The sequence below is a fragment of the Corapipo altera genome, unplaced genomic scaffold, assembly GCF_003945725.1.
Source record: "Corapipo altera isolate COAL_440 unplaced genomic scaffold, ASM394572v1 22, whole genome shotgun sequence".
Lineage (NCBI taxonomy): Eukaryota > Metazoa > Chordata > Aves > Passeriformes > Pipridae > Corapipo > Corapipo altera.
Genome location: NW_020884886.1, coordinates 8,912,070 through 8,927,654, shown reverse-complemented (window position 1 = coordinate 8,927,654; position 15,585 = coordinate 8,912,070). Strand labels below are relative to the sequence as shown.

Sequence of the window (15,585 nt, the reverse complement as noted above, 5' to 3'; positions counted from 1 at the left end):
CAGTAGCAATCACTGTTCCTTTACACTTCTCTCTATACTTAAATATTGGTGTTTTGCCTTCTATCTTTCATCACCTGTCTGCTCCAGTTCATAGGAGCTATTTCTCAAATATTCATGAAATATGAATTGGAAACTAGGGTCTCACTATATGTAGCTTTCACTAGTTTCAAAGGGAAGTGATCAGTCCTACTTATGGCTCAGGGTATCAGAAATAGCGTGTACTCTTTCTGTAGAGTAATAATCACATATATCTTGTCACTATAATTGGTGAAACTGAGTATGCTAATATTTTTCTTTTAACATAAACCAATGACAAGTTAGTACCTGGATTTCTTTCCCAAACATGTCCCAGTGCACATGCTCGTTTAATAGTTTTTCTAAACAGCAGGAAATACAGAATCTAAACCAATTAGATGATTTAAGAGAACCAGTGTCCCATTCAGAGGTGCTTAAGGGCCAAATGTACCTACAATATTGAAATAATTAGTAGCGTGAGATTGAAGATTTTGAAAACTACACTGTGAGCTGAGGATCATCTAGCTTCCTTCCAGCTGCGTAAAGGGTCAGGTCTGCTTTAAGATTGTCATCTTCATGATTTCAGTGTTAATGAGGAGACACTCATAAACATCGCCAGAGAGTGACATAATCCACTTACTCTAGTCTCTTCTTTTACAATGGATGTTTGTTGGAGGTGTTCGTTGGAGGTATTTTTTGCTCTTCACTGACTGCAAAGGAAATACAGACATCTAGTTAAGGTTAGATTAAATGGCAAGATTAAACTGCCCTTTCAAGAGCTAAAATTAGGACATGAATGCCACTTCTACACTCTTAAAAACAAACCCAGCTTTGAATGTCTTGTTTTTCTGAAAATGGAATTTCATTACTTTTGAAATTGTTATTCTCTTTATGCTTTTACAGTGTAAATGATGGAAAAGTATTAGACAGTGGTTATATCTTAATAAAAAGTGCTTAACAAGCAAGAAGTATTTATATAGTATCCTATTAATCTAAATTAAACTCAGTTAAGTCCTTCTGGGATACTTATATGGTATATTCCATCTTTAATGTGTTCATGTTTCTCCCTTTACTATTAGTCTGAAGTATGTATATGTATCAAGAGAAAATGACTTCCATGGGGCTTCATTTTAAAACTAGACATGCAAATCCTATTATTAGGTCAAATTTTGAAGTCCTTAATAAGTATTTTCTAAGTCATCACCCCATCAAGATTTCTGCGGACCCCTTTTTACTTTTAATGGTTTGATCTGTGGTTACTGTAAGTTTCACATCTAATTTTTCTACTATGTAAATGTATCTCTTAATATAAAGTTTTATTTGCAATGCAATTTAGACTGCTTAGGGGTATTTTATTTTTATTTTGTTTTGCTTGCTCTCTATGGTTCTGTGGATATAAATATACTGCTTTACTGTGCAATTTCTCCCTCTGGCTTTGTGATAACTATAATCAAGTGACTTCCTTTTTTTTTTTTTTTTCCCTGGAAAACGTCCTTGATCTGTAAAGATGAGCTGAAATAATTTGTGAATTGTAGGTAATTCTTCAGCTTGGGAATTGAACAAGGAGATCTTGAAGCATAATATCTTTACATACACTGATATGCCCCTTTTACGCATATCAGGTTCGACACATTGTCAGACCTGAGAAGGTATGGGTGAATTTAATGAAGCTATGGTTCTTTACAATGATCCCCTTCTGGTTTTCTCCTACTTTAGTATGGTTCACAACAACGAATAAGAGAAGAGAGAATGCTATTCCCTAATTTCTTAATTCCCAGCTACAGCCTCCAGTTCACTGGAGCTTTTTCCTGGTTATTGTTTGGTGAAGGGAGCAGTAAGGGATATGGATGTTGAGAGGCCCCTTCTCAGACCTTTCCAGTTTTTTCGTTTGTACTCTCCCTACCTGTCTCACAGCATTGGCTTTTGTTCTTTCATATTATAATGAAGTTGACATAGTAGATCTGTAATTAATGTGAGCCTTTCTCTCTTTCCTCCACCATCTCTCCAGTGACCCCAATAGCTGAGAAGTGGAAAGAGGTTTTGTGTGAAAAATGAGAAGTTCAGATCAATCTCTACTATGTTTACATTTCTGGCAGTATATTCAAGAACAGTTTATCAGAGAGGTACTCTCCTGACTGTTTTTTTTTTCTAAAGGTGCCAGACAAGTCTATCCTTTCTTTCACTTCCAAATGTTTTGTCACATGCCACCTTACTGCTCACTGTCTGTGCTCCTGGCGTGGTTGCAATGCAAATGCATAATGAGGAAACTCAAACTATTGACTTGAACATGCAAAGTCCCTGACAACCTCACATATTCTACATCTCCGTTTTTATTTTCCATGCATCTTTTCCTCCCTATCGTTCACTTAATATTTTCACTTTAATGCTTCCTTTGTCTCCTTTACCTCTCTGATTGCCTCTGTCATGTTTTATTCATTTGCTCTCTTGGTGTTTTTTTTCAATCTTCTTTTAAAATACACTTCTCCTTCCTGTCTTTTCCCACATAGTTACTAATTCCCATAACAGTGATCTAGTATCCCTTACACAGCAGGATTTGATGTGGTGAAAACTTGACATAGGAGCCACTAGCCTTCTCTCTACTTTACTTACTGAGCCTGTGACATGTCCTTCAATGTCACAGTGTGAGGGTGAATGACTTGCTTCTTTGATTTAGATTAGCCCATTGGCTATTCTCATTCATGTTATGGACTGAGGCAGGTAAAGAAAGACTAAAGTTTATACTGAGATTATAATGGCTTGTCAGGTGCTCAGCATCCACACAGTTTCCCTGCAGTCTCACTGAAGAATGCATATGACCCAAACAGAAATAGAATTTGGAAAACTCTTGCCACAAAATAGAAAACCCAGTCTGTGTGTTTGCCACCATGTGATGGAGGTACTTGGGGTATGTTTTATTCAATGTTTTAAAACACTGCATACATTTGTGCTTCTATTTGTGAATCCACTTTCATACCGGATTTTCATTCATTTTATTGGAACTATTATTTTGGGCCAAATTCCAGAGTTCTGAGTTGAAGTCAATGAGAGGTTAATTTGACTAGAGACCAAATGAAAATTGAGAAGGTGTTTATCTTTTGGCATGGTGATAGTACCTTGCCTGGAATTCTGACCTTGCAATGTCCAAGATATGCAGCCCTGAAATAGCATCCAAGGGGAGATTTGGTCAGTGCACAACTGAAAGCAGATGGCATATATAGCAGAAATCATCGAAAACTAAAAGCCCTGCTGAGAGCGATATATGACTTTCTGAAGGAAACCTGTCTTTGACACCTTGTATTATCATTTTAAAAAATTAAGATCTCTTTTATGAATTGGAAAAAAACCAACTCCAGATCCTGCTGGTCTCTGCTCTGCATTTGGATTACACAGCAAAGCAAGAGCTATGCTGCCAGCTTCTGTAAATAACACACCTACTTGCATGCTTACCTCATTTCATTACTGCTACCTGAAGGGGGAAGATCAGTTCCTGTCCGGTTCCCAAGCTTGGAAAAGAAAGTCCACCAAGAAAAGACAGATGATGTTTAAGAGATGGATTTGTGGATCCTTCCCTTTCTTGTAAGGGTTAGCCTGATATGCAGTCTCTCCAACAGGATACTGTCTGCCTTTTTTCCTCCACATGTAGATTTTCCCTTTCCCAGTGGTGTAAACAGTAAATATCACTCAGTCTTGACTGGTCCTAGAAACCACATACAGGAATGAGAAACCTGGCCTTGCCTTCAACAATCCTAAACACAATGACTGAATTGCTTCATTTTTTTGCCTGTTCATATGGTGCTTTAGACTTGATTTTATAATTATTCTTGCAAGTTACTTAAATGAACATATTTAAGTGATGTACAGTATGCGATGATGTTTTTTCAAGACAAATAATATTTACGAGTGCAGTTCTGTAAGCAGAAAAAATTCAAAAAGAGTATGTAAAATGTTAGTTACTCAAGTGTAAATACTAAACTTAGATAACGGCATGAAGCCAATCAACCCAAGCATTCTGTCAAAGCTCACATGACAGGCTCGCTCATCCTTGACAGCATAATTGACACTATTAATCTCACGAGAAGAGTAACTTCCACAATAACGTACAGTACATACAAGTGCAAAGAATTTATATACACCACCTTCCACCGAGATGTTTCAGTAATAATGTTTAGCCTGTGTAACAATGTTTTTCGTAATTTTATGGGCAGCCAGCAGTGATGCATACTGTGCTGCCATTCTGCAAAGCAGTGGTTATGTAGAAAAAAAGATGTCGGAAACTAATTAAAACTTTTATCATGGTGCATACATCTGAGAGGGTTGAGTTGAAGTTGAAGCCTTAACTGTGACATTTCTTACCTTTGGAAGACCTTACTTTGCAAACCTTAGTAATGCACTTTTCCCATTGGTTTAGTGAAAATTCACATTAGGAGGGATCCATTCATCAGTTGTAAAGCAAATATGCAACAGATGTCTGCATTCCATTTTGAAGTTCACTTTAAAATACTAGATGAAAGTGCCACTCCAAAGTCTTTTTTGGAAAGCTAACAATACCTTGCCCATGTTGTGGCGTATTTGTCCTCGCAGGACAGTGATAGAGCATCAGACCTGTATGAGTTATTATAGAGATGAACAGAGTCAAGTACAGCTTTGACCTCTCCTGAAGGTGTCTGTTCAATGGTAAGAAGCTTTCTGTTTTTATGTAATTGGTCATATAATTGTAAGAATAGTTGATTCTAGGGCATTTTGCATTAGTTTGTAGGGAAATTAACTTTTTTTCCCAGTCAGAATCTGTATATTCTGCATGTGATCATGACTAATGAGAATTTTGGAAAATTTTGCAGAGGGAGAAGATTTGCTTACTTTGATAGAGAGTTCATAGCATATTTTTCTATTTATGTGGAGATCCCTTGGACTATTTTAAACAGTCTGCATATTATAATATCTATTAATATTATGAGTTTTGTATAGAATATCTAAATCTTAGGTCTGTTTCTATAGTGCTGAAGTATTGCATCTCCATGTAAAATACCAATTCCTTGAACAGGTACTGATATTTTATGCTTTTGTACAAGAAAGCACAAATATGGCCACAGGAAATTCAAAATTTTATTCTCATACAAGCATAAACAAAAGTGGCAACAATGTGATTTAAGTCCAGTTTTTTTGTCTTTATACATTCTTCCCATCTAACCAGGGCATCAGAAAAAAGAAGAAACAAAGAAGCCAAACAAAATGCACAGAGAGCTGGGATCTTTCCAGGGTGTTTTGGGGTTTGTGGTTTTTTTTTTCTCTGTTATATTGCTTGACAAAGAGATAGATCGAAATGTTTTCTTTAAGAAACTACTCAGGAGAGTTAAAATACTGGCTTGGATAAAGAGAATCCCAACAATCACTGAAAAGCCCCAGCTGGTGCATAGCTGTGTAGCAGCAATGCCTGGCGTCACAGTCCTGTGAGCAGCAGGGATTTAAAGCTCGCCTCCAGCCTCACAGTCCCACCTGTCCTGGAACCAGCACTCATCTGATGCCACAGGGAGGTGGTTCAGAGAGTGACACCAGCAGAAGACTAGATTAGAAAATAAGTTACTGCCAGTTCAGCCTCCTGAACCAGCTCAGTAAAGGATCAGGCACCAGGATTGCTGCAAAGGACCAGAAAACTCTGAGCTAGGAATGAGAGGTGACTGAAGAAGCATCAACTCAGTTTGGCTAATGTTGTTGTGGTATTGCACTTGACTTGCTAAGAAAAAAACAGGGGTCGGCTTTTTGTTTTCAGCAGCAAAGGGTTTTCTGGGACTCCAGAAGCACTGAATCAGAGTTCTTTTCCTTTATGGGCAAGAACACAACGACAAGTTTGAGTATGATTGGAGGGTGGCTGGAGAGGTTATCTGTAGTTCTAATATCCTCTTCTAGCTGCAGTACAAGTGCTGGCAAACAAAACATCCTCAGTTTTGAGAAGGAACACTACTAGGACTTTCTGTGTGCAGAAACTCTGCCCATGGGGCTGTCAGCTAGCATGGGCACTCCATACAGACCTGGCTCCAGTGGTTCTGGCTTCTCCAGAAAGCTGATGGTGTCATGGGTGTCTCCTTGCCTCTCTCCTTGGACCGAAAAAGAAGTGAAGACACAGCTCTGTTAATTGCCAGAGACCTAGCAGAAGACTACAGAAGGATTCGAAAAGTTATAATCTTGGTCTTCCTAAACAGTAGATTTTACAGCATTTATAGAATTGCAAGCAAATATGGTCGGCAGCAAAACCTTCCTTCTGAGAATGTCTGTTGGAGGGCTATTATATTTCACTAACTTTCTTACATTTAAAATATTTCCATTTCTATTTTGATTTTCTCTCTCCTTTTCCCATTTCTTCTGCCCTCTCTCAAAAATAGAAACACCCAGTCTTTAATGGTGACTTAAAACAGTCAAATAAACAGTACAAAGTTAGGAAAATATAACCTTTTATCACATTAATTTTAATTATTAGCCACAGAAATATTTGTTTTCACCAAAGAACTTTGACTAATGAAAAATAAATGAAGATAATTTTAATTGCAAACAGAAATACATCAGCATTGGGTTGCTTTCAATGTTAGCTATCACTACGATTTTCATTTAATAGCACATTTGTATAGTTAAGTATTATTGCCTGTAATTCTGAGGAGCTAGTAAGTTTAGTTATTGTGTGTATAGAGATTATAGAGAGTAGAAAGATATATGTGTATTGATTTCAAGTGGGTTTTTATCCTTTTGCATGCTTACACAAGGTGCACAGCAATGGGTTGAGTTTTTTTCATCACCAAACAGCTGCATTTGCCTTCATTTGGTTGCAAAGCTGTTTACTTTTCAAATTACTTCATTAATTGAAAAACTTGTAAATATTGGTAGTGTCTCCTCCTACTGTAATTGCTACTGCATTTTTATCCATATTCCCCTTACATTTGTTGCATATAAAGCCTGTTCCACTGCTTCAGTAGAGAGGGAATAAGATATGATAGAGAGGCAATAAGATGATAAACTAGTATTACTTAGCCGCAACTAATCCTTGGATCTCAAATTCTGACAGAAATATTAATGACCTAAGACCCTGACAGTGCTGTCAGATAGGACTGCCTTACTCACATGGGGACACTCAGATCGAGAGAAATTGCACCATGACTGATTTAAACAGGCTTCATCTGACAAATCCAACCTGGATCCTATCAGTGTGACAGAACTAGAATAATACACAAGGCACTTGTTTCCTAACCATAGTCTTTAATTCATTATTCTGTAGATTGCATTTTCCACCAACCCTGAATTTGAAACTTTTTTTAAATTTTTTTTTAAAATAAGAGATGGACCTGCTGCATAAGGAACATTTTTTTATTTAGTGGAAGAAATGCATCTGAAATCCTGAATAAAGTACAGACCCCATTCTGCAAGCCCTCAATTCTTACTGGGAGCTCTGCTTGGAGGGCTTGCAGGATAGGTTCAGAGAATATGTGAGGAAGATAAGAAGGGAAAAAAGGGGAGAGAAAGAGAGAGAGATTGAAAAGGATTTTGTGGAGACAGAGATATATTAAACCAGACTGTGCTTTCTATTTTCAATAGTCTAAGGAAAGTTCATCTCTGACTTCAGAAAAAGGATTCAGAAGAAAACATGCAGCCAGGATTAGTGTTTGCTAGCACCCTTCACTATTAAATTCAGTTAATGTGCTGTTTCAAATACCATCGCAGAGAAAACTTCATGGAACAAAAGAACGTTTTGTTTCTTCCTCTCTTCCTCTCCCTTGTCTTTCCCACAAATATACACCAGCATGTTCATATAACCCAACAGATTTCACAGTGGCTAGGTGAAAAATTATGTTAACCACTAAACATTTTAGTCAACCTAATGAGTCTGTTTTTTCTTAAACATGACTAAGCTGACTAGTAACCTGTTAAAATGCAAACTTCTCCGTAAAAGCAGAAAAAGAAGCAAAACAAATAGTCTTTATAAATAAATTAAAATTCTAACTAAAAAGCTAATTATAAGGGTATTTGTTTTGTTTGAGGTAAGGCACATCTATTATCATAAAGATAATTAACTCAGTCTGACAGATCTAATAAAAGGACAAGTTTAGCATTGGCTTAGCCAGAAGCCCAAGGCAAGCAATTTTTATAATTACTAGTTATTGTAACTGGGCTCAGAGAAAATGGTCTGTGATATTTAAACAGTAATGTTAATTTGCATTTAGACCCATTTTTTTCCTCTTTCCCGGACAAGATCTATTTAGCTGGAATGAGTAAAATAAACTTGAATAACTTTAAAAAAAAAAAAAAAGAATAGCTCTTTCCTTACGGAAAAAAAAATTGGTCCTTTTATGCCTGGATAATTAATATCCTCACAAGGTAAGTGCTCTGGTAATCACAAAACAATTAAATGGTTTAATACAGTTTTAACACACAAAAAATGTTGAGTTTTCAGCCTGAAATGATGTCTGTAGACTGCATTTATTTGGGGCAACTGTATCTGTTAATGCACAGACCTGTAATGTGTGCCTCCACTGCCCATGCCCTCAACGTGCCCCTGCTGTTGAGCTGGTGAAGAAAGGGCTGGAGAGGGGGGAGGAAAGCCCTTAGCTGCTGTAAAGAAGTGGTTCCCATTCACAACAAGAAAGGGAGCAAAATAATGTTCAGGAATATATGCATAAGAAGTAAATTGCTCCTGCTGGCATGGTGTAGTAGCCCTTTAACTAATGCTTACCTTGACATTTCACAACACATTCTCTGCAAGAAAAACAAATCAACATTTTAAAAGGAGAAAGTTATTCTTTAACTGGTTCTGTAATGAAGGTTTTAGAAATAAGTAATAACTAGAGTGAGAAAATCATTGGTGATATACTACAAAAAAAGCACTTAAAGTACTTGCCATTCAAGTATGAATTTCATTATGTACTACAGGCAAATGATGTCAACACAGTGCATTTTGCTAGTGTAGGACCAGATCTGAGGAGAACTTTAAGGTCATATAAGCCTAAGCTCCCCACTTTTCAAGATGCTGTGGGGCTGATATACAGATGCTGTAAACTGCCCTTAATCCTTTGAAGACAGCTAGAGTTCTACAGCACCATGTGGGTTTCACATGAAAAAGAGAGCAAAGGGAGGGTGACATTTTTGTTCACAAGATGGTGGAAAAGACAAATCTGAGACATTCATGAATCAAAGAAACCAGACTGATGCATGTTGTAACAGAAAGACTTGTTTGCTGTCTCGCTTGCTGCTCTCTCTCAGTCCCATCCTGACAGCAAGAGGTCCAGTGCAGATGCACACCCAGACTGCAGAATTGGGGTGCACTTCCCCACCCATTAGTTCACAGACTTTTCCATGGCAGGATATTTCTGCACAATGTGGACCCCAAGAATTTGCCTTAATATTTATCCACTCCTTATTATATCAAGGATCATATTTTGTCGTCAGCCCTGCTAACTTTACTGGTTCGAGGAGTTATCCCATCTGATGGGATGGGTGGTTGACTGTTTGTACTGCACACTATCCATGTAATGGTGAGTGTGGGGGCACTGCTTGCTACCCCTTTTGCTGGCTGGTTGTCTGGGACTGAAGACATTACCCTAGTTTTTCGTGCTTCACTCTTAATGTTTGATGTGTTTTTGAACAGCTTGGCCAAGGTATTCTTTTAATGGGAGGCTAAATTTAGGATTATAAATGCCTATTTGAACTCTGAAATTAGCATACACTCTATCTTATGTTTTGTTATTGGTTGTGTATTAATAGTTCGGTTTTTGTCTTCAGTAAAATGTACTTTTTTCTAGATACAAACCCCAAGATTCTTATCTATTTTAACTGAAGATTTTGATGATTTTTAAATTTTTTTTCAGCCTTCTCATGCTTTGAGGATTTATGAATTTATTTATTCAGAAGGTCCCCTGCCCACTAAAGTCCCAATGTGACTTTGCATATCTGAGTAGTCCTACTAATATAATCAAGATTACTCACCATCTGAGAAGCTATATGTGTACTTTGCTAAAGGAGAGCTCAAGGGCCTGATCTTTAAAGATCAAGCACTGTTTGGGCTACTGACTAAACACCTGCAAGGATTTGGTCCTTTTCTGAGTCATGGCCCAAGAAGTCCAGCAAATATTCATCTCCAGATAATGTGGAGAAGGGAAGGTTCATGGCTGAGAACTGAGTCTACTAACTGTGACCTAAAATGTAATCTCTGTGGTCCTGAATCCTTATACAAGTAGAATTTATTAATTCCAGAAAAATATTATCACCTCTGTTAGACAGAAACAGGCAGAAAAAACTTTGGTTTTTCATGTCTGTTTATGGACCTTGAAGCCAGTAGAGAGGCTGAACCTTGTTGAGGATTTTGAAATCTGGATTGGGAAAAAAAATCTTTCCTCTTTTGAATTGTTGAATGCATAAAAAAACCAACAGCATACTACCTTGTGGTCCACATGTATCCTTAGTTTTGGAAATTCTTAAGCTGGTTCCTCTAGAGCCCTAGAGCACTATTCATAGTGCTGTACTGCTGAATTTCTGATATAACATCTGAGTGCTCTCAACACTAAGTTTTCTTGGTGAAGGAAATTGTTGGTGGCAATTCTATAGTTTCCACTTACTTCTATAATACAAAAAAATTGTTGGGGGCAATTCTCATCATATTTTAAGAATTTAAAGTGGGTCAGCTTTTAGACTTCATGGACTGATGGAGCCATTTAAATAGGCTCCAGCTATAGCATGTTATTAATCACTGTAGTAGACAAAAAATACATTGTTTCCTTGCTGAGAATAGCATGTTTTCCTTTGCTTATGAATTGAATCCTGAAAGGTTCCTCATGGGAATATGTTTGTTCTTTCTTTCTTTCTTTCCTTCTTTCTTTCCTTCTAAGGCAAAATAGCTCTAAACTACAGATGTGCTAATCTGTAGGAGACTCCAGAACTCATTGATCCATGGGCAGCATAGGTATTAATCTACCTGGGCTGCGAGACTAAAAGAATGAACGATTAATTAAATAGCCTTGAGGTTATTTTTCAAAAGAGCGTTGTAAGCAGAGATGGGCAAACCTCAGAAGGTTTCTATACTTGGTTCAGTTCAGATCAGCTTCCTAAATTTCATAGACTGATCTGATCATTGGAAGCATACATAAGAGGGAAAAATAGTTTGAGGCAATATTTTAAGTTAGACCAATCAGCCCAGTGGGAAAAAATGAGAAAATGTTTAGAAAATGCATTTTAATCTTGGGCCTGAGACTCAATACACATTCCAAATACATTTAAATGTATCTATAAGAGAAAGAATAGGTGTTCAGACAGTTTTCAAAATATTATTCAATGGAAAATGCAAAATTTATTATTACACTGTATTGATGCCAAAATTAGCGTTTTGCAAAATTAGTAACAATGTCAATACAATACATTTTTTTATTTTTCTCATAGCTTTTACTTCTTGTTGCTTTCAGTAAATGAAAGGCACAATGATAACTGACAGGCACAATGATACTGCCAAATCCCTCAAGATCATTTCTTTTGTGACACTGACAAAATAGAAGTGTGGAGAGATGTCTGAGTATAGATTTTGTACATCAGCCCCCATGATACATAAACTGACCCATAAACTGCATACATTCGTGTATCTCCCCCTCTCTGCTCTTTGTTCTTTGCTTATTGTATATTTTGTCAATGCAGTAAACTGCTGGATGACGCAAACTTATTCTACCAGACTTTAAACTAAGCAAGGGCAGTATAAAACCATCCTACAACGCAGAACCTCGTTTAATTTATGTTGACTCTAACTGAGGCTAGTCACTGTGTTAAGAGCACCTATGTCTATCTATTCCATTGCTTTAGATCATTTCAAAGGGCAGGAAGGAACAAGCGAACACACAAAAATTTGTCTTTTCCAGCATATCATGGAGATATAAATTCAGATTTAAAGCTGTTAGAGGGTGCTCATCACTGTACTATCAAACAAGGGAGCTCCTTCTGGGGAAGTGCTTCTGGATGGGATGGCACAAGAAATAATGTGACATTACCTGAATAAATGGGTGGATAAAACAATTGCAATAATTTCTCTCAGGGCTTTAAGCGCATGGCCTGCATGCGCTTTGGTCATGCAGTTTTTGCTGCAGCTTGGCACTGTTCTAGCTCTAGCATTAATAGATCCCTCTTAGACCTAACAGCCAGATGGTCAGAAGTTGTGAACTACTTACTGAACCGCTCTTGAAGTTATGCCAAGATATTTGTACACACATATTCTTTCTGCAAGTCAGTGCTATAAGGTCACAGGAAGAACAAAGTCAGAAGTGGTTTGTCTCATGTTTTTCGGGGTGTGTGTTGGCCTGACTGGCCACACACGGTTGCTGAGCAGCAAAGAGAAGAGATGGAGATAATAATTCATAACAAGTCAGTTATTAATTGAATTTTTCAGCCTTCTTATGTTTGCAAATTGTCCATGAACAGACCCTAATTTTCCGGAATGCATTTGTTACTCAGAGTTATTTGCTGACACAGGAAAGAGAAACCACAGAAATGCTGGCTGGGGCTTACCCTTCTTTCTTAAAGGCTAAGCAGAATAGCCATCAACTAGGCACTTACCAGGGCTGGTGAAAGAAAAATGGAGTGTAAAGTCAAAATATAGGAAGCTGAGAGATAGAGATAACCATCATAAAAGAGTTTGTAGCCTCTTGACCTCAGCAATATTACCAGCTACATGCCATAACTTGATCTTTGGCATCAAACACTCTGCTGAGTAGGTGTTTGCTGTGTTACCATCTTCCTGGATGTTTTTTTGCAGCTGTCTTAACCCTTGGGCTGCTGCCATGCTCCTCCTTCATATCTTTCTCTTGACACATATTCTCAAGTCTTAAAGTAGGTTTTGGTTACAAAACCCTCTGAAGAGAACTTGCAGCTCCTTCCCAGACATTTTATGAGTAATTTGAAGATAAAAATATGCTTGTAATTGTGTTTGTTCAATCATTTCGATCAGCTCTTTTCATCCACACTATAATTTTTGCCTGCCTCTGCTGCTTTTATCTGGAAATGTGCATATGCACAGTTATATCCTGAAGTACTTACAGTCTTAAGACAGAAGAGGATGGAAGACAATAGAGAACATAATTTCTATACTTCCTTTTTGGCATGCCTGCGGTTCAGCTTAGAACTTCAAGCCTCATACACCTTTTGGGGTCAGTTTGTTAAATATTTGCAATTATGTCCATACTTCAGTGGAGCACATAGGACAGTGTTACTCCCTCATGGTCTCTGCCTATTAGAGACTTGTGATTGTCACAGTTACAAATTTGAAAATCACTTTCAATTTTTATTTCTCACTCTTTTTCTTTTAATATCTGAGAACACAGACCAAATTTCTACACCCCCCCCCCCCCCTTTGCTGAACTGGAAATTGTTTTGAGTAGCTCCATTTTCAGTGCATAGTCCTGGCCTAGCAAAAAACTAAGGAATCTCTCATTTGTGAGAAGTGTAGGCAGAAGAAATATGGTTGCAGGCAAATTTCATTAGGAATTGAAACAAACATTCATGGAGAATATTTTGCAGTGTTCAGTCACACTGGCTAACCCTTAATTGATGGGAATAAGTATCTAGTTAAATGCAGCATCTAAGTAACTGAGCTGTACAGTACACATTGCCACTTTGCACTTACCATATTGCTTCCACATGTGTGCGGAGAGGCTGTGTGAAGAGCAACTTCACAGGTGTAATGCAGGGTGGCCTAACAGGTGCAAGAAGCCTTGGAAATCTCCTGCCCCTCCTCTTCATTCCATCTTCAGAAAAAATCCTACAACAGAAGGGATACTGCTGTGGGAGTTTCTTGATTGTTCACCCTTTTAGAAAGGATTATGGATTATAACAGATGACAAGAATAATATAAGTCAATGTGGTTATACTATGTAAATGAAAGAGTGTCATACCAAGATACCATCACAGAACAGTTGAATTTTGCCCTCAGAAAAGGCCTTTTCAATTGGGCTGGTTCTTAGGTTGGAGTTTGCACAGCAAAAGGATGATCACACTTCCTTAATGATTCAATCACAGTGAAGCTGCCTTGAAGCCAATTACTGCCTCCTGGTCACTTCCCACTGCTTGTCAGGAATGAGCATAGAAGGCCAGGAAGACAAAACGTGCTTATAACCCCTCTAGCAAGCTTCTGGGGCTTTTCCAGTTTTCAGTGTAGGGTCTGTGATTCCATCGCAGGTATGTTGTTATTTGATGATTGATACTAATTAAGACAATGTTTTTTTCCTTTTCCTTTTTCTGACAATGAATCTACCATGGTGAAGAAACGTAAAAAAGGCCACTGAAGCAATGAAAATGAGTTCCTGTGCTTAGGGGAGTGTGTGCGCTAGTAACTCTAGGCAGTATAGTGTAGCTGTCTGCTTTCTTTTACGCTTTTGATAGAGAGCTAGACCCATCCTCATGCCAGATACTAATGTTCTTTGAAGACAGAGCCAGTGGAGTGAGACGTGCTGCTCCCGTGCCTCAAGTTATCTTATCAGCTTCTACTCTTGATCCCTAGGATGCAAGGGAATTTCTAGCATAAACCTTAAGCACTCCCACAAGCCACCGAGTCATCTTAAATGCAGAAATTATTAAGCTTCTTAATTTAGAGACTTTATTTCTTAAGCCTGAATCTCTCTCCAGAAAGTGTGTGAGAAAAGTCAAACATTTATGAGAATAGTCACTAATCTGACAGAGTTCAGCTTCACTGTAAATAACTTTTCTCCTTTCTCATGGATGTTTGCCCACCCTCTGCTCTCTCCATCTTTGGAAAAACTTTCCTAGAATTTGAAATTTTAGGAAAGCTAAAAGAATGTGTACAAAATAAAGTCTGGGGTTCTGGCAAAATACATACCTTTCATGCACGCAGGCAGGATGATCCCTTGCAAGATTCATATGCCCTAACCTTGGCTCAGCAAGTGGGACATTAGACTACTCTACCTCAGCTTGCTGGGCAAAACACAATCCATGAATTACTTGGAGTAGTGGAAAGGAATATGGTATTCCTGGTCTGAAACTGGTATCGATGGCATCAAACTGTTATTACTGTGAATGTGAAAAAAATAATACATTAAATTTGTCACATAAAAACCATCTCTATCACCTTCTGGGATCCTTTTCTTGAGATTTATGCTCACACATGTACTATTGCATATTAAACTTCCAGCAGCTCTGTGCATGTTTTGCTGCTTAGGCCTAGTACAATACTTTTGCCTTCCTCTTTCACCTTATCTTTTACTAATTCCTTTCTTTCTTATTTGTTGCACTTATTGTTCTTCATTTCATTCTTACCTGCTTAGATAGTCATCTGAACCAATTTTATTATATGGATTGAAGTAAATCCTATAATGTAAGTATTCTTGCTTTTCTGTATTGTGCCCTGTCATTTGTGTTTGTGGGGATTTTGGATACTGGGGCTGGCATTGGTTGAGAAAGCTTCTGTGTCTCTGAGATTTACCCCCTAAGTGACTGGGATCATGCTGTAAGCAACTTTGTTCTCTGAGTTCTTGGGTAGTCATTATCTCATTGCTTCAAAAGCAGACTCAATTCTTCAACCAAAGATAACTTTGTCTTTAATTATTC

The 15,585-nt window shown here is 37.8% G+C and overlaps 2 long non-coding RNA genes across 2 annotated transcripts in view; both read left to right on the top strand.

Moving 5' to 3' along the window:
- LOC113946949 overlaps positions 1-15,585 on the top strand; it is a 71,084-nt gene that overhangs the window by 32,407 nt on the left and 23,092 nt on the right. The gene's annotated exons all lie outside the window — the stretch shown is intronic.
- Positions 1-15,585, top strand: part of LOC113946950 — a 37,536-nt gene that overhangs the window by 9,221 nt on the left and 12,730 nt on the right. Inside the window, exon 2 of the long non-coding RNA XR_003527594.1 lies at positions 4,597-4,689. This is a non-coding gene — a long non-coding RNA (uncharacterized LOC113946950). The remainder of the gene's footprint in view (positions 1-4,596; positions 4,690-15,585) is intronic.